We start from the raw sequence: 18,330 nt of genomic DNA, 5'->3' as shown, positions 1-18,330 counted from the left end.
CGGTGACAGCCTGGAACCTAAGCCACAAGAGAACTTCCTAAATTTCTATTTTCTAATCCATAAAATGGTAGTAACGATGGCAGTAACTTCCTCCTAGGGTTGTTGTAAAGATTAACTGAGATGATGCTTATAAAATGCTTAGCACTGTGCATGCATGCTAAATCACCTCAGTTGTGTCGGACTCTTTGTGACCCCATGGACTGTAGTCCCCTAGACTCCTTGATCCATGGGATTCTCCAGGTAAGAATACTGGAGCGGGTTGCCATACCCTCTTCCAGGGTATCTTCCAGACCCAGGTGTCAAACCCCTGACTCCTGCATTACAGGAGGATTCTTTACTGCTGAGCCACCTTACTTAGCACACTATCTATTATTATTATATGCTCAGTTGCATCCGACTCTTTGAAGCCCCATGGACTGTGGCCGGCTAGGCTCCTCTTTCCATAGAATTTTCCAGGCAAGAATACTAGAGTGGGTTGTCACCTTCTGCTTCAGGAGATCTTCCTGACCCAGGGATCAGACTCGCATCTCTTGCCTTTCCTGTATTGACAGGTGGGATTCTTTACCACTAGAGCCACCTGGGAAGCTCTAGTGTGTCTGAGTGTGAAAGTCACTCAGTTGTGTCTGACTCTTTCACACAAAGAATCAGTGTCAAAGAGGCCAGAATACTGTTGTGGGTAGCCTTTCCCTTCTCCGGGGGATCTTCCCAACCCAGGGATCAAACTCAGGTGTCCCGCATTGCAAGTGAATTCTTTATCAGCTGAGCCACAAGGGAAGCCCTAGCACAGTATCTAACACGTACAAATTTTATGAGGTTGTTGTATATTAGCACAGTTGTGACTTTACCTACACGTCTTCTAATTTCTAGAACTAAAGCTAACATTGCCAAGAGTGGAGCCTTATGAGACATGCTGTTCCATAGTGTGTAATTAATAATGACTGTCAGGGAAGAATATTTTCTGTGGCTTTTATCAGTCTCACCACGTTTGGTATGTGTCCATCTCCCCCACTAGATGCTAGGTTCTTTGAGGATAGGGTCTATGTCTCATGTCTCTTAGAATTACTGAGTCTGGTTAACTGTAGGCTATTGCTAAAGGAATGTATAAATGAACATATGTGTACATATACTGGAAACATTCATTTTAAATTTGAGTTATTTAGATGATTTTAAGTAACTAGAGAGAAGAATTTCTTTTAACTGAGTCTAGTAGAGCAATACAGACATTACAGCTACAAAAAAATGGACAGTTAACAATCACGTGTTTTTCTTTGTATACAATTTCAAAGATGAAGTCACAGTTCAGCTGTTTTATAGTTGAGATGACCATTAGACATCCAAGTGGAGAGTCTGAAGTGGGGACAGGGATGGACATGAACTTGGAGAGGTTCCTTAATTTCTGGAAACTTACAGAAATTATAAGTTTGGAGAAAACTGGGAATTGTCAGTATGGGTACTACTTAGAGTCATATGACTGAATAGGAATCACCCAGGGAGGGGATACAAATTAACAGGAAACAAGGTCCTAAGACTAAAGCCTGGGACATTCCAAAACTTAGTTTGGGGTGATGATTAGAAGCCACAAGAAAGACTGATCTAGAGAGGGTCAGAACACAGAGAAAATCAATCATCATATGCTCAGCTCTCATTGTCCCTGGCTCTTTTCAACTCACTCTCTGATGCTTCTCATCTATCTCATGAGGTTTTTCCAATTTCAGTGCACTGTTTGGATCCACATGTCTAAATTTCCTAACCGCCCCTCTGCTTCTCATGACCCTTACTCAATGATTCTCTGTTTTGCATGTGTCTTCAGAGACCCACTTTCAACTTGAGGACATGGGGTCAGGGTGTCCCTTTGCAGCCTCAGTCTCATGTAAGCCATGTTGTACACTGCCCTTATTCCTCACCTCACTTGTCATCTTCTCCACTGAAAGAGACAAAAAGATAGCTATTCTTGACGTTCTTGAATTCAGACCGTGTGACTCAACTTTCAGATGGGTGCCTTGTATCCCTTTAAACTTATCCTAAGCCCTGCTTTCCTGGACTTCTTCCTTCTTGAGTACTATTTCTTGCTCCAGTTCTGGGCATTCAGCCACTTTGGAGAAACCTGTGATTCCAGTCTGTCTCTGAGTCCTTCTGTTTCTGCACAACCCCATCTGCATTTTACCCCAACTTCAGTGGCTAGAATTTTTGCTATGACCTCTTGGGTCATCTGAGCCATAGTTGGAGGAAGGTCAAGTCTCCTGAACCCACCCTAACATACTGTCCAGACTTTTTACTATAGGGTGATCTTACAGAGTCTGAAGGAGAAGGAAATGGCAACCCACTCCAGTATTCTTGCCTGGAGAATCCTACTAACTATGGTCCATGCAGGCTATGGTCCATGGGGTCACAAAGAGTCAGACACGACTGAAGTAACTTAGCACAGCACAAAGAGTTTGGGGCGAAATTTTCCCAGAATAGAGATGCACGAGATGGAAAATTCAAATATTTGATTTTCAGCTTATAATTTGTAATTGCTTCCTGAAATCACATGCTAAATCAGTAGGAATTTCTTAAGGGGGCACTACAGAGTCTAATTAGCAAACAACACCTGATATTTGACCTAGAGACCATGGGATATAATTTAGCAGGAGGAGAAGAGAATCCCAAGATAATCAGGTCCTAGAACTCTTTTAAAGAGTTGCTATTTGAGGGCTCTATAAGCATTGATTGGTCTCTGTTTAGCTTAAATTATTACCAGGAAGGGTTAGGCATATTTAAGGAACTAGAGACTGAGGTGTAGTAATAAGCCATTTGAAACCCCGAGTTTCAAGGCTTCTGTACTACTAGATGGGACTTTCCAGGTGGCAGAGTGATAAAGAATCTGTCTGCCAATGCAGGAGATGCAGGTTCAATCCCTGCGTAGGGAAGATCCCCTGGAGAAGGAAATGGCAACTCACTCCAGTTTTCTTGCTTGGGGAATCCATGGACAGAGGAGGCTAGTGGCTACAGTCCACAGGGGTCGCAAAAGAATCAGACATGACTGAGACTGATACTACTAGATCTCTAGAAACAAAGTAAAGAATTTCCAAGTTCTGTTTTCCTGTTTGTTGATGATGCCTGATCTAGAGCAATTATTTTTTTTACCTCATTGCTTCCTGGTGGCTCAGATGCTAAAGAATCTGGCAGCAATGCAGGAGTGAGTGAGTGTTAGTTGCTCAGTCATGTCCAACTCTTTGCGACCCCGTGGACTGTAGCCCACCAGGCTCCTCTGTCCATGAGATTCTCCAGGTAAGAATACTGGGGAGTGGGTTGCCATTTCCTTATTCTGGGAGAAGGAAATGCAGGATACCAGGGTTCAATCCCTGGGTCGGGAAGATCCCCTGGAGAAAAAAAAGAACAGCTACACACTCCAGTACTCTTTCCTGGGGAATCCCATGGACAGAGGAGGCTGGCGGGTTACGGTCCATGGGGTCACAAAGAGTCGGACATGACTGAGTGACCGCGCATGAGCACAATATATATATTACACTGTGTCAAGTGTGAATGACGACTGGTGCTGAAAGGTGAACAATGACATTTTGCCCCCTGCTGCTTTCACTCTGCAGTGTGGGAGAGGACATACGTGCACACTGCTAATCTAAGTATGGGAGAGAGAGACACTAAATGTGGTCTGAGAACTAGTCAAACTTCACAAACTTCCAATACTTTGGCCACCTGATGCGAAGAGCCGACTCATTGGAAAAGACCCTGATGCTGGGAAAGATTGAGGGCAGGAGGAGAAGGGGACGACAGAGGACGAGATGGTTGGATGGCATCCCTGACTCGATGGACTTGAATTTGAGCAAACTCTGGGAGATAGTGAAGGACAGGGAAGCCTGGCATGCTGCAGTCCATGGGGTTGCAAAGATTTGGACATGACTTAGTGACTGAATAGAACAGCAAACTTCACGTTCCAGTGGGAATTTAGGATTAAATATAGCATTTTAAACTTCTACTTTTGGTATGGAATGTTACTGTGTTTTGACAAGGCTTTAAAATCTACATCCTAATGCAGTTTGACTTGAAAGGCCACCGATAACTAACTTTCCTGTTGGCCATAACTTTTCTTTGAATAGCTGCAACAATATCATATGACATTCCTACTCAAGACCATTCCTGGGGTATTCAGTTCCAAAGATAGAAAACTCATTGCTTCTCTGTTCTTTTCCACTAAAGAGCTCTCTATCTTCTGTATCTGTTGACAGAGATGGCCTTTTTTCCATACTATGAATGACATGGTGTCTGTAGGCTATATTTGTGACATCTTCCTGTAATGTCATTTGTAATCACTATGTGTCAAGCCACATTAAGGGCTGGGATGAGAATATAGCCAAGTCTAACTAAAGAGACAAGTCAAGAAATGAATAGGCTGACATATAGCTAGGAACTAGATCATGTAGAAGAAAGGACAGCTGTCCTTTGAGCTGTCCTTTGAGCTCAGGCCCAGAGTAGTGTTTCAAATTTAGGAAAGGGAGAGTCAAATCAGGGAAGCTAATGTGATACAGTCCAAAAGTGAAACAGTGGTCCAGTGGTTAAGAATCATCCTGCCTGGCTTCACCTGTGGCTCAGATGGTAAAGAATCGTCCTGCCAATGCATGGGACACGGGTTCAATCCCTGGTCCAGGAAGATCCCATATGCCACAGGACAACTAAGCCTGTGCGCCACAACTGCTGAGCTCACAAACCTAGAGCCTGTGCCCCACAACAGTGAGAAGCCACCACAGTGAGAAGCCCATGCCCCACAACTGGAGGGTGGCCCCTGCCTGCCACAACTAGAGAAAGCCCGTGTGCAGCAGTGAAGACCCAGCATGGTCAAAAATAAATAAATAAATAAAAACAATGTTGAGTGAAAAAGTAAAAAACAAGAAAGGATCCATAGGATAATACCATTAAAAAAAAAAAAAGTGAAACAGGAGACTAAGGATCAAGAGGTCAAGGAATTAGAAATCCACTAACTTCGAACATCAATACTGTTCTAGAACAAAACATAATTAGATCAGAGGATGAATGAGTATTGGGGAGAGACAGAACTAGGTGGGTTAGGCCACTCATATGTTCTTTACAAGATACTATAACAAAAAGATTCTTTTGCAGCTACCTTTATTTTATCTTACCCCATATGTGGCAGAACTTAAAATTCTTAAGGAATCACAGTCAATTCTGATCTTATAAGCATTACTTATGAAGTGTGTCTATTTAAAAATGATGAAACAATATACACAATTGAATATTAGCCATAAAAAGATGAAATATTGCTATTTGCAACAACATGGATGGACCTGGAAGGTGTTATGCTTAGTGAAATAAGTCAGACAAAGAAAAACAAATACTGTGTATTTTCCTTTCAGTTCAGTTCAGTTCAGTCACTCAGTCGTGTCTGACTCTGCAACCCCATGGACTGCAGAACGCCAGGCCTCCCTGTCCATCACCAACTCCTGGAGTTTACTCAAACTCATGTCCATTGAGTCGGTGATGTCGTCCAATCATCTCATCCTCTATCGTCCTCTCCTCTTCCTGCTTTCAATCTTTCCCAACATCACTCACTTGACTCTTTTCAAATGAGTCAACTCTTCGCATCAGGTGGCCAAAGAATTGGAGTTTCAGCTTCAGCATCAGTCCTTCCAATGAATATTCAGGACTGATTTCCTTTAGGATGGACTGGTTGGATCTCCTTGTAGTCCAGGGGACTCTCAAGAGTCTTCTCCAACACCACAGTTCAAAAGCATTAATTTTTCAGCGCTCAGCTTTCTTGGAAAAACCACAGCCTTGACTAGATGAGCCTTTGTTGGCAAAGTAATGTCTCTGCTTTTTCGTATGCTGTCTAGGTTGGTCATGGTTTTTCTTCCAAGGAGTAAGCAACTTTTAATTTCATGGCTGCAGTCACCATCTGCAGTGATTTTGGAGCCCCCCAAAATAGTCTGTCACTGTTTCCACTGGTTTCCCATCTATTTGCTGTGAAGTGATGGGACCAGATGCCATGATCTTCGTTTTCTGAATGTTGAGTTTTAAGCCAATTTTTTCACTCTTCGCTTTCACTTTCATCAAGAGGCTCTTCAGTTCTTCTTCGTTTTCAGCCATAAGGGTGGTGTCATCTGCATGTCTGAGGTTGTTGATATTTCTCAGGCAATCTTGATTCCAGCTTGTGCTTCCTCCAGCCCAGCATTTCTCATGATGTACTCTGCATATAACTTAAATAAGCAGGGTGACAATACACAGCCTTGATGTACTCCTTTTCCTATTTGGAACCAGTCTGTTTTTCCACTTCCAGTTCTAACTGTTGCTTCCTGACCTTCATACAGATTTCTCAAGAGGCAGGTCAGGTGGTCTGGTATTCTCATCTCTTTCAGAATTTTGCAGAGTTTGTTGTGGTCCACACAGTCAAAGGCTTTGGTACAGTCAATAAAGTAGAAGTAGATGTTTTTCTGGAACTCTCTTGCTTTCTCAATGATCCAAAGGATGTTGGTAATTTGATCTCTGGTTCCTCGGTGAATCTAAAAAACAAGACGAGCTAACAAATATGATAAAATAGAAACAGACTCACAGATAGAGCGAACGAGGCGTTTCCAGAGAGGTGCGGGTGAGGAATGGGCAGAACAAGTAAAAGAATTAAGAGGTACAAACTAGTAGCTATAAATAAGTCACAGAGATGCATTGTACAACACAGGGAATACAGTCAATATTTCATAATATTTATGGTATGCAGTCTATAAAAACATCAGAACACCAAGTTGTACACCTGAAACGAAAATAATACTATAAGTTAATGGTTCTTCAATACACTGTTTACACTGAAACGTAAAACAAATATTTTTCTACAGACTAAAATCTTTAGAAAATATATCTTCCTGGATGTAACACATAAAACCTTGGTATTCTTGGTTGACCAGAATGGTTTTCATATTTACCTGAATTATAACCTACTTCAGTATGTTCTTTGATGCATATGTAAATGGTTTACTTTTGTGGAGTATAAAATGCTAATGATTCAGCAGATGGATACTGCAGAGTTTTCTACATCTTGATGTAGTCTAAAATAAAAAGACATTTTCTTTGTCTGCTTGGGATTTAGCAGTTCTTTTAAATTCTTTACTAAAAAACATTTCCAAGAAATGTGTTAGATAAGAGGGGTCTTTACCCTCCACTCTCTCACCCCACAAAAACTATTCTTCCGTGGCTTGTTTTACGTGGGAAAAATTAAAATGTCCACACGGGCAGTTTGAACAAGCTGTAACTTGATTTAAATATTTCACACTTTTCATCTGTACTTTTTCCCTGGGGCTCTTTCAGCCTTCTTTTCTAGAGAAATATCCATTTTAGTTCTAAGTTTTGATCTTAATTATCTATTCCTTGTTAGTTTCCAGGATTATTCTTGGTGTTCCTAGATCAACGTCAAGGCACAGTTCTCACCGCTTGCAGTAAACATTTTGAAAGGAAAAAAACTTACAAAGTTTGTTTGAATAGAATAAACTTACTTTATATTAGAAAACTAAAGCCAGTAATTATTAAATCACACTTTATTTTATATATCAAGTTGGATATCACAATAGTACCCTCCATTATTAACTACAAAGAAACAGTTGGCTAGTCAGGCTGCATCAGAATGAAAACTTTTATTCATTCTTTTGACTTTTCAAACACATGCTAGTTCATTATTTTAATAAAATGCACTAACAGATGTTAGGCAGAATGTGGCCACATCTGCGACATATAAAATACCATTCCAAGTCTCCATAGGAGGGAAATAGCAATAGTATTTAGTTCTCCCCCAAAGCTTAACTAGCCCATCTCATTTAATCTGTTTAACTCTAAGCTGAACAGTTAAGAGTAGCACCAATTATTTTGATTGTCTTGGGAATATAAAAAGGAACAATGAACTAAAACACCAAGGGAAGTGTCACAAAAAGAAACGCACTATGTTGAAATACAAATAAAACTTCACTAAAGCTTGTGGCTAGAGCTATATTTTTTCAGCTGAAGAGGTAGTAAATCTCGAGTTGCCTGCTTCCTGAAGCCACCTTGAATTACAGGTCTCTTTAGGCCTTCCTACAACGTTCCTACTTAATTTCACCCTTTCAAAGAAAGCACAACAAATCTAAAAGATGGCAAATAAAGATGCTGGTAGATGTAGTTTGACAATTATGGTGGTGGTGGTGGTGGTGTCCATGGGATTTCTCAGCCAAGAATACTGGAGGGCGTTGCCATTTCCTTCTCCAGGGGATCTAACCAACTCAGGGACTGAACAGGCGTCTCTTGCATTAGCAGGCGAATTCTTTACTTCTAAGCCACCAGGGAATCCCTTGAAAATTATATTATAAATGTGTATGTGTGTGTGCACCCAGTTGCTCAGTTGTGTCTGAGTCTCTGTGCCCCATGGACTATTGCCGGGAGAAGGAAATGGCAACCCACTGCAGTACTCTTGCCAGGAGAATTCCATGGATGGAGGAGCTTGGTAGGCTACAGTCCATGGGGTCACGAAGAATTGGACATGACTGAGAGACTTCACTTTCACTTTTCACTTCCATGCACTGGAAAAGGAAATGGCGACCCACTCCAGTATTCTTGCCTGGAGAATCCCAGGGACAGGGGAGCCTGGTGGGCTGCCATCTATGGGGTCCCACAGAGTCGAACACGACTGAAGCAACTTAGCAGCAGCAGCAGTAGGACTGTTGTCTGCCAGGGTCCTCTGTCCATGGGATTCTTCAGGTAAGAATACTGGAGTGGGTTGCCATGCCCTCCTCCAGGGGATCTTCCTGACCCAGGAATCCAAGCAGTATCTCTTGTATCTCCTGCACTGGCAAGCAGATTCAGGTTTTGTTTTTGTTTTCTTATAGTGATTAAATCTCAATATATTCCAGTCCTTTAACCTACCTTTCAGTTTTGTTTTCTTATGTAACTTTTCTAAGAAAACAAAAACAAAACCTGATGATTTTCTGTCAACAGGTCAGCTTCATATACTATTATATATAGCATCTATTATATATAGCATTGTCTCTAGCTTCTTTAAAATGAACCACACTGATGATTAAATGCTTGGAATAAACACTAGTGTTGAGAGCACCTCTGTGGAGGTGTTTGTCTCAGCCTGCTTACCCATTAGAAAGAAGAAAAATGCTGGAGCTGCGTATGTAGCACAGAGAGGGAAGGCATAGGTGGCATCATGGAGTGTAGCCTGGACTTGGAGTCAGATGCCCAGCTTTGAGTCTCAGCTCTGCTATGAGCTCAATGTTTGGGACAGTTAGTTACCCACAGAAGTGACATTTTCCTCTTCCGTGAAGTAGGAATAATACCTTGGAGAACTGTTCTGAAGAGTCAGTGAAATAATGACTGTAAAAGTGTTTGATAAACTGTGATATATATATATATATATTACAGCTTATATATATAATCCTCTTTTAAAAAATATGTGCAATCAAGCACATATATTTTTTTTAAATTTATTATCTAGATATGTTAGGTCTTTGTTGTGCCATGTGGGATCTTTGTTGCATTCGGACTCTAGTTGTGGCACCTGGGCTCAGTATCGCAGCTCAGGGGCTTAGTTGCTCTGCGGCATGTGGAATCTTAGTTCCCTGACCAGGGATTGAACCCACATCTCCTGCAATGCAAGGTGTATTCTTAACCACTGGACCACCAAGGAAGTCCCTATAGCTTCTTCAGATCAGATCAGTCGCTCAGTCGTGTCCAACTCTTTGCGACCCCATGAATCACAGCACGCCAGGCCTCCCTGTCCATCACCAACTCCAGGAGTTCACTCAGACTCATGTCCATTGAGTCAGTGATGCCATCCAGCCATCTCATCCTCTGTCATCCTCTTCTCCTCCTGCCCCCAATCCCTCCCAGCATCAGAGTCTTTTCCAATGAGTCAACTCTTTGCATGAGGTGGCCAAAGTACTGGAGTTTCAGCTTTAGCATCATTCCTTCCAAAGAAATCCCAGGGCTGATCTCCTTCAGAATGGACTGGTTGGATCTCCTTGCAGTCCAAGGGACTCTCAAGAGTCTTCTCCAACACCACAGTTCAAAAGCATAGGGACTGATAATTAAATCATTAAATGCTGATGGACTGCAATCTTCATCTCAGATTAGCAGGTAACAATTAGATATCTGGAGCACAGCTGAAAAAAAAAAATCCATGGGGTGGATATAGAATAGGCAGGCAAGAATTTCCATTTAAGACAAACTGTCTAAGTAGAGAAAGCCTCTAGGGGACTAAATGCAATTCTGATAAAAAATATCTGCTCTTATGCAGTAAAGTGAGACATACCAAGATCATATGAACTATTCTACTTCATATACACACTGGGATCAAAGATTCCCAGTCTTTCATTCTCTTAATGCCTATTTATTCAGCATCTACTATATGCCAAACATCGTGCTAGATATACACTTTTTTTCTTATAAACAAGATTTCTGCTCCCAAGGAACTTGTATCCTAGTTAATATTAACATCTTTATTTCAAGCACTTGGAATCTACTTGTGCTACCTGTGCAAAAGTATTAGCACATCTACTATGTGCTAATACTTTTGGTCAACAAAAGTTGACCAAGCTGAACTAATCTCAGTTTGCAGTATCACCGTAACAGAAAACCAGGGAAGAGGTGATTTTTGTGATCAGAGATGTCTACCCAATTCAGCATGTGATTAACAGGGTACTACTTTTAAAGTTTTGAGGGAAAAGGAACTTTCTAACTAGAAATCATCTAGTCATCCACCTAAAATACTTGTATTATATAGTATTAATTTAGTGTCTTCCTGATTAAAACATAATTACTACTTTAACAAGAGGGGAGAGTGTTAATAGGAAATGTTTTAGAAAGTGGTGACCTTTACGTCGGGTCAAAAAATAGCAAAAAGAATTAGGCTGGATATGTCAAACCACTATTGATAGACTGACTATGGACTTGACATTGATTTAATGTACAATACAATTTTAAAAGGCGGAAGAAAGATGAAAAGTGCATTCTGTTTATATGATAGTCAACTCTTAACAAGTACAGTGAGGTTTTTTTCTTTTTTTGAAAACATACCTTTCTTGAAGGCATTCAAGAGAGCCAGTGTTACGAAATAAAACGTAGAGCTTTTCCATAATATCTAGAAATGAACTGGTGGGCTCAGGGTGACTGACATTAGTGTTGTCCACAGGTATCACCACCTCTCCTGAACTCCGTTCAGCCTCAGTTTAGGGACTCAGTCCCTGTGAAGATGGAGGAGGCTACGTAACTAGTTTTGGCCATGACCTTTGCTTCCAAACCTAAGGATGTGAAAAGTTCATAGGGATTCTTCAGTCACTTTCTTCCTCTGTCACAGAGACTCAGTTGCTGTGTTCTGGGTGACCTCTCTGCCAATCTGGTTCCTGGAGTGACTGGAATAGAATAAGCCCGATTCACAAGAATCATGAACAAGCAATAAACTTCTGGTGTGCTAAGGCATGAAGATTTGGGAGATGAGGTGTCTGCTACTGTACCATAATATAGCCTTTCCTGATTAATGTAGTCAGGGGACTTCCATAACACTCTCAGTCCAAGTTTTTGAGGAAGAGATAAAATAGATAATACGAGCTCCATTAATCTGTCAGTAGTGTCTTTCAAATTAAGGATGCCAGCCTGAGGTCTAGCTTGTTAATCACATTTAATCCAGACATCCCATAACTTTTCCATTTTTCTACTAATTCTCTAGTCAATCTTTTTAAAGTACTATTTTAGCTTTTATCCATAAAATTCCTGTGCTTTTTTTTTTTTACAAAGTTCATTCTCAAAATCATAACCTCACCACGTATTATTTGCATATATTTTCACTAGAGTAAAATGTTCTGAATTATGAACAGCATTAATGCGATGACACATGCAGTTGTGAACAAAGAAGGGAGACACTTCTGCAACTGCATTCTCTCTAGAAAGTGGACCCTTACAGGAAGGGAGAGGCAGGAGCATTCCTGATTTTTTCTTTTTTTTTTTGTTCCACATTGGAAAAACAGCTTAACCTTGAAGGGCTTGTAGAGTCTGAGAATTGTCATTTCTTATTTAAAGCCTTAGATAGTAAGTGGAAGTTTTAAGTCTCTGGTTTTGCTCTTGTTTATCTTAATGGATTGTTAGGTAGGGCAAATGATGCATTGTCTTAAATATTTTAACGCCTGTTTTCTTTCTACTTATCCAAAGCTATCCCTCACAGTCCTACTCAGCTCCGAGCTCCTCAGGAAATCTTCGCTAACACACCAGCTAGAATTGATCCTTTTCTTTCCCCAAATCTTATGTAAATTCATACCATTTATTTGGCATTGCTTGTAGAGAGTTTAGAGAGTTCAAAAGCTGGAAAGGACCTAAGAATCATTCAACACAATCCTCTCATTCTGCAACTGAGGAAAGTAAAGTCCAGAACAATTATGTTCTTTAGTTAAGTCACACAGTTAAGAGACACATTGGAGGCTATAAACCTAGTTTGCCCAATTCTCAGTGCACTCCCTTCCTTCCTGTTCCAAGTGACTTCAGTTTACTACCTGAAATTGTTGGTTATTTTTCAAGAGAACAGATCATCTCACCAATAGTACATCTTGCGATCAGGAACTCTTTATTTCAGTTTGTAGCGTAATCTATTCACATTTTATATACTTGGTGATAGACTAATTGGTTGTGTTTTAGGTAACGACTACATCTGTTACATCTATCACTTATTCTCAAACTCAGAAGATAATACTGGGAGGGGCTGAGGAAGGATTCAAACAGCCGCAAGGTAAGTAAACCGATGAGAACCAGGAGAACGCTTACAGACGTCCAAGAATACACGCTTAGCATTGAAGGTCGCTTCCCCTGGAATTGGGTCTTGCTGGTTCACTCTGCAAGGACGGAAAGTGTGTGTAAGCGTTGCTGTGGGGTGGGGAAGGCAGAGTGCCGAAGTTCAGGTGAAGTTCTAGAGGTGAAAGCCTGACGAGGACGTCTACCGAGTGGGATGGGTGTAAGAACAGGAGGCAGTCTCGGGCGAGAGCAGGAGTGCGAGCGCGAACCCCAGCAGCGGGCCAGGGAGGCGCAGTGAGGGGCGCAGGCAGGGTCAGGAGAGCTCAAGGAGAGAGAGCGCCGAGAACGAGGTGGCGCCGCCGTCATCCGGGCGTTGCCCGGGGGCCGCGTCGCCCCGCGGAGGGCGCCGAGGGGCGGGGCCGGGCGGCCCGGGGCGGGGCGGCGGCTCGGGCGCTCCCGGCAGCACGCGGCGGCGCCCCCTCCCCTCGCGCCGCGGGCCTCCCCGCGCCGCGCACGTCCCCGTCCCGCGCCTCCGCCCCCTCGCCCGCCCGCCCGCTCCTTCCCGCCCTCCCCGCCGCGCCGGCCAAGCCGGCTTCCCCTCGGTCTCTCATGAATATTGAGCGGCCCCTGTTGTATTTCCCGAGCTCCATTGCGGAAGCCGAGGCTCGCCATATTGTGCGGCGGCGCCGGCGGCTTGTGCCCGAGTCTCGCTCCGGCCGCGGCCCGCGGAGCCCCGGGTTGGGGCAGGAGCCGGTGAGGCGAGGGACGCGCGGGGAGGCGAGGGGGCGCGGGCGCGGCGCTTTCGGCCGCGCGTCAGCTCGGCGGGGCTGCGGGCCGCTGACGGCCGCGCCGGGGCCGGAGCTGAGGGGGGGGCGGGTGTGTGTATCCGCGGGGGTGTGAGGGGAGATGGCGCCGCCGCCCCCGGCCGCTGTCGGGGCGGGGATGGCGGGGGAAGGCGGCTTCTCATTGTTTGCGTTTCTTCGAGGGTCTTGGCGGGGGTGGGAGTCCGGCTTGAGGAGGACCCCCCGTGGGCGAAGCTCGGGGATTCCTTCCTTCGTGCGAACCGCCCGCCGCTAGCTCTGCGCGGAGGCCGGGGCTACGCTGCGGCACCCCATCGGCTCCCTGGGCCGGCGGGGCCCCCAGCCTCTCCGCGGCCCCTCTCCGGAGACGAACCGCGTGGAATGCAGGGTTTTCCCCCTCGGGCTTCCCCCTCGCGGCCGGGGGTGTGTGTGTGGTGTGTGTGTCCGCGCTGTGAGGGTGGGGTAGGGGCGCTTTGTGTGCCGAGCCCGCTCTCCCCCCGGGGTGCTGGAGTCGGGGTTGGCGTGTCGAGGCGCTCCTTGGCGTCGGGGTTCCCTGTAGGCGGCGGGGAGACCCCTCCTGGTGAAAACATTCCTGGAGTGCCGCCTGCCTGCTCGGGAGTATCTGTTGCTGCGCTCTCAAACCCGCGAGGGTGCCCCGGAGGAGTCGAGGGGGGAGGGGGCGTCTGGGTTTGTTCCTGATGGAAGCTTCGCGTTTTGAACCCCGTCTTGCACGCGAGAGCTTTGGCCCCGAGTGTCGCCGGGGAGCCCTCGTCCGGGTTGTCAGGATCGTTTCCCTCCTAGTGAAGCCGTCTCCCTGCTCTCAGAGCTACTGTTAGTAAAAAAAAAAAAAAAAAATTGAGCTAAAACTTTGAGGTTCATTGCGATTATTTTGGGGGACCCGAAGACCACTTACAGGCTTATCTCCTTGAAACCTTTTTTGGGTTTCTACTGCCTGGGTCTCCCAAGTTTTAGAGAATGTGTGCCTTTAACGTGGTTAAATGGTTTGAGAATGTCAGGTTCCTCGGAGGTGTGTAAAGATTGGTTTGCGGTGAACAGGATAGGTTTGCATTCGGCCTTTTCGTAGTATGCTTTATTTCTTTTAAAAATTAAAAAAACTGAGACATGATTTCAGTGTTTCAGACTGAGAATTATGTTGAAAACTAATTATGTGTGATTTGCATTGCATTATCTCCTTTTTGTAGTTCCACGATGATCGGCTAGAATACTTAGTATAATTGGCAGAGAATTTACTTTCCTCACTTGCAAAAGAGTGTAGTTTTTGAATATTTTAATAACTCAGATTGGTAGTAGAACTTGTGTTTTTAAAGTGGTTATTTCATTCTTTGATTTATCAAGAATTTAAATGGCAGCAATATGACTCTTAGTTATTGCCTTTCCCCCTAAAATTTCTACTTGTCACAATCAACAGGTATTTTTAAAAAATCTTGTTTGTACGTTTAACGTAATTTTTAATAAAACAATGGGTATGTAAGACTTCATTTTCCAAGGCTAGCGCAGCAAATATGGCCCCTTACTTTTTCTAAGGGTTGGTGATATTTCTTCAGGTACCTTTGTGGAATACACATTTGAGGTTCATTATAGTAGGTGTGAGAGTGAAGTGAAGAATTTATGAAGGACAACTGCCAGAATAGGCTAGTGGGCTTGAGTATTAGAAAAATATGCTGATGGTTCTCAAATGTGCTGCATAGAAAAATTTTAAATTAGAACCATTAACATAATGTAGACAATGCAGACATTCAGCATACTGAGAATTTTGAGTTTTTCCTCTGCCTGTTGGAACTCTCAGACTGCTAGCTCCCAGGTTTGTGAGGAGAGAAATATGGAGCAGGTCAGCAAACATCTTTGGAATTTCATTTGTCTATCACTGACCTTCAGCATGTGGTGTCAGGTCTATCTCTTTAACTTGATTTATTTGTGGTTTGTGTTTATATTATGCAGTCTTTGGAGTAAAGGTGATATATGTCTAATGAATAATATATAACCAGATGTTTCAGTGACAGTTTCATTTCTATACATTAGCACAGAAGCATAATTCCTTCCAGCGAGAGAAGTGAGCTAACATTAAAAAGCACTTTATTAAAATCATGGCTGTGTTTCTGATATGATTTAAAGCATTCAGAATTTTGTATTCACTGGCTTGTTAAATCTGGGGAAACTAGACAATGCATCACAGTTTACAGTTTTTAAAAAAGGGAAAGCACTGTAAGATTATATAGACTGCTGGTGTACAGATCTACACTTGATTTTTAATTAGTGTTGTTTGTTAGACATGTTGTGGAAGACATTGTCGTCAGACACTAGTTATTTAATTTCCTGATTTTTTTCATCTCTGAAACCTTATATCAACAAGTTATTATAGCAACGTATTGAATGATTGTTTGCATTGAAATGAGTAGATCCTGGTATAATTTGAGTACAGAGGTACAGTAAAATTTACCCTGTCCATTCTCTGTAGGTTGAGATATCCTGTCTGTTCCCCCATCAGATTTTTCATTTTTTCTACCTCATGTGTCAAACAGGTCCTCTGGTGTCCCTTGTTAGGCATAGAGCTTGGTTGATTTTACATAGATATACTGACTGTGGTAACAAAACTTTTGGCAGTTAAGTAGCAACTAGTGTTATTATGTCCATAGGCAGGAACTAGGTGATGAGTCCCCGACTTTATAGGTGCTAAGCGAGCAGGTGGCCCACTCTCCGTTTTTATGCTGTGTGGAGGAATTCCAGTGGAACTTTCAAGTTTAAAATTTTTTTCACTTCTCTTTTGTCTTATGGTTAATAGGCAGCAGAGGTGGACTAATATATCTGGGCCTAGTGATACTTTTTTTGGATGCTCAGGAGCTATATAAATACATTACTAAGAATTCTGAGAAAGATTCTTATTGCTTGAGTTTGCCTTTTCTCTACTATCTGCCATTTTGTCGTAATTTTAAAAATTCAGTTTATTAAGTACAATAATGAAAAATTATTTTCGAAATTAACCTCAGATTAAATTGTCTAGTGAGGACATCTTATTAAATGAAGTAACAAACCATATAAAAATATCAAAATATTTTGGTCATTTGTTTTCACCAGTTGTATTGATTTGGGGCTCCTGCAGGACGGATTTCTTTCTGTGTCTCTGCTGTAGCATGGAGTTGTATTTTATGAAGAAGTTTGCTTCTAAAGTCAATGTGTAAAATGAAAATCACATATAATAAAAAAAATTATGCTTGAAATCTCTCAGGATGGGAAAAACATACCAGTAAGTTCAGTTCAGCTTTAGTTTTGGAAGAATGCTGTTTCTTTTGCTGAACACTAGATGAAGTAGTCAGCCTGCACTATGGGCCATGTTGAACACAGCAAATAAAAAGAAAATCCTTAAACTTAAGAATCACATTCAGCATGTCGTCATGCTCATTCTAGGAGAGGCTTATGGGAACTGAGACCACCGAGGAGTCGGAGTCGCAGATCGGCTGTACTCTCATTTTTTCTAGGATGCCTGTGTTCTGAGAGAACGTGGCGGGTGTGCTTGGAATAGCCTGAACTGTTTAAATATTTCTCATTTCCTCTCTCTTTTTTGTGTGTTTCTTTGCATGCTGGATAGTTTAAATTGCAAAAGTTAAGTGATATTTGTGTTACAATGTAACACACAAATTTAAAGGGCTTGGCATTATTCTTTCTAAAATATGTTTTATCTGTAGGAATAATTTCAAAGTTCCTTTACTTTCCCCTTAAATAAAGCAACAAGATATCTATCTCAGAGGAGAGCAGTTAGAACAGGGTATTAGTGTCCAATAGACAAAATAGAAAGTTCAATAGGAGTTTGAACAGAATACAGGGAGATGGTTAGATGAATGTAAGAGCAGAAAGAGAACATTATAGTAATCAGTCAAAGAGCTCGGAGAAGAGGTTCTATTGGCCTAGTTCTGAACTTTTGAGGTCAGCCTTGTTGAGCTGCTGTTGAGGCTAGTTCTGGGGAATACTGAAAGAAGCTGGAGGCTGGAACCAATTGTTGCTGCCAGTGACTAGAAGGAGGTCCTCTCAGCCCTTCTACTGCTTTCTTACCTCCATTGGCAAAGCCTAACACGGACCTCCCCTGGCAGAAGAGTTGGTGAAATGCAATTGCACAGTCTCAGCCCAGCACCACAGAGCAGTCTCGAGTGGTGATTTTGGAGTAGAGACGAGGAGTAAATGACCTGTACAAGTAATACAGATTAAAATAATTTAGATAGGGAATCCTGTCCTTACCTCGCCTGCTTAAAAAAACATTTACTGATTATCTTCTGTGTGCCAGATCCTCTGCTAGGAATTAGGAATATAAAAGTGAATTGAATAAAGTCTCTGTTCTTGAGGAATTTACAATCTAAGCGGAGATGACAAACTTCTGTACAGAGTGTTAAATGCAATAATACATAAATGATGTGCTTTGGGAATCCAGAGGACAAGCAGCCTACTTGCCTCTTTTCCCAGCTAAACCTAATGACCACTATTTTTGTTTGGTGTTTTGATCAAACCCAAGTTCATTCCGTTTGATGTCCTATGAAAGCCATTCCTCTGAGATGCCTTAATTTTATCATGCAGTTATTGTCTTTAGTTAAGTATTTCTCTTTGCTTTATTTTTTTAGATTATAAAGACCATCGTTTTCTCTGCACTTTTAGCCTAGCTTAGTACTTCACACCTAGAAGATGTTTGAGAAATAGTTATTTTTGCAGTGGATAATGGGGATTAAAGTATTGCTCATTACCTTTGTAGACATTGTTTCCTCCTTCCAGGGTCATGAGC

General features: G+C 42.5%; 1 protein-coding gene and 1 pseudogene across 1 annotated transcript in view; one reads left to right on the top strand and one right to left on the bottom strand.

The window, feature by feature from the left end:
- The window catches only part of LOC102275972 (small ribosomal subunit protein eS4, X isoform-like), a 57,938-nt pseudogene extending 44,825 nt beyond the window's left edge, over nucleotides 1–13,113 (bottom strand).
- A 177-nt stretch (nucleotides 13,114–13,290) lies between these two features.
- RNF2 (ring finger protein 2) overlaps nucleotides 13,291–18,330 on the top strand; it is a 44,858-nt gene continuing 39,818 nt past the window's right edge. Inside the window, exon 1 of the mRNA XM_070384805.1 lies at nucleotides 13,291–13,500. The gene's annotated coding sequence lies outside the window, so the exon portion shown is untranslated. The remainder of the gene's footprint in view (nucleotides 13,501–18,330) is intronic.

Source organism: Bos mutus, chromosome 16 (assembly GCF_027580195.1).
Source record: "Bos mutus isolate GX-2022 chromosome 16, NWIPB_WYAK_1.1, whole genome shotgun sequence".
In the NCBI taxonomy this organism is placed as follows: domain Eukaryota; kingdom Metazoa; phylum Chordata; class Mammalia; order Artiodactyla; family Bovidae; genus Bos; species Bos mutus.
Note: the sequence above shows the minus strand (reverse complement) of the source record. Positions and strands in the feature narration are given on the sequence as shown.